This window comes from Cephus cinctus, unplaced genomic scaffold, assembly GCF_000341935.2.
Source record: "Cephus cinctus unplaced genomic scaffold, Ccin1 Ccin1_scaffold0703, whole genome shotgun sequence".
Classification (NCBI taxonomy): Eukaryota; Metazoa; Arthropoda; class Insecta; order Hymenoptera; family Cephidae; genus Cephus; species Cephus cinctus.
This window is the reverse complement of record NW_014333323.1, coordinates 12,986-14,608: the sequence shown is the minus strand read 5'-3', so window position 1 is coordinate 14,608 and position 1,623 is coordinate 12,986.

Sequence of the window (1,623 nt, the reverse complement as noted above, 5' to 3'; positions counted from 1 at the left end):
ATCTCTATACCATTCATTTCATAACGAATCTCATCGAAAAGATGACAAATGCCGTTATTAACCAAGGTTGTGTTTGTAACCGCCGTAGAACCATCTTCCTTCACGAGCTTTCCGTATACATGCAACGAACTTCTACTCGGTAGTAAACACAAGTCTTGATGTTGGACGGAGATTCGTATTTCATCACTGTTGTTGAACGTTGACGATGCATAAGGCTGGTGTGCATGCGTTTCGCAGTGCGCTATAGACTCATCGAAGGTGATTGGTGTTCGAATATTTAAAGTTTCTTCCTCCATGGTAAGCAGCGGATAAAAATAATGCAGCAGCAGCAGAATGAACGATTTAGTTTCCTCTTCCGACTGGTGTGACCTTTAGTTCCAGATTTCTCAGGAATAACACGTTTTGAGGTGTTAACGCTTTGCAGCGCGGACGATGACTGATTCGTTTTAGACATATCAGTTCATTATTATAGCCGCTATTATAACCACTACCAATCTTTCGGTTATACACAATCCCCATTATGACATGGATTTCACGTGTAATCTTATCGTTATGACTTCTCCTTGAAAATTCACCAAGTCTCCGTCCTGATCGACTATTCGAAGCTGTAGGTGATCTATTATCTTGCTCGTTACTGGGAGGTAAATGACGTGCGACTGCACCTCTATAATCTTATATCCTGGTGGTACAACCGGAAAGAATTCGTGGATGGTATATACCTCACGTTCGTTTATGTAAGCGCCTGTAGTAATGTTGCATTCGACTCGCAAGGCGTTCACCTTGAGAATGGCTACAGGTACGTCGGATATATGTAATTTATTAGCTTTCAAAACGCGTTGAGTATAACCCAACAATCGACCAATCGAATAATCAGGTTAAAAATTGATTTCACGGTTACACTTAATTTTGCTGCACAGGGTATTATTGTTAGGCTTAATACTAATTAGGGTATTTTTATCTATCAACGCACTCTGCACATAGTTCTCGATATCCTCTATCTCGTAGCTACCAATGGGTATAACGATAACTTCATCACCCACATAGAATTTGTTGTGACCAGTGTCCACGTTAGGAATCGAATTAAAGGATAATAATTCGATGAGCCCCAGAGCATGACTTTTATCTTGAGAAAGTTCGATTGGGGGAAAGTACTGGGCTTCGAGTATAGAAGAATTGCCTGATAAAGTTAACGTGAATGAATCTTCCATGATTGCAAACGCTTGACTAACGATATAACATTATGCAGCATGTTTATATAGACGATACGTATTCTTACGATTTAACCGGCCACATAAGAATTTGAGACACAAGTGGCCACATTCGAAAGTATCATAGTTCTGATACCGTTCATGATTATATTTTACACTACTAACGTCAAGACAGCTAATGAGATCTAGTGGGGGGCGAAGATTACCGAAACTGTCAAAATAAATTACTGAGTCTTTTTTCTTCATGTAGGCGACCCAGTGTGTTCCGGAACCGTCCTCATCGTCGAGATTGACGATTGCCGATTCGTATTTGTACGATCCACCTTTTGGCATAGCATTCCGCTTAAAAATTCCACGAAAATGTGGAATATTCATGAGCCTGGCGTACTTGAGCAGATCTGCATCAGTTAACGCT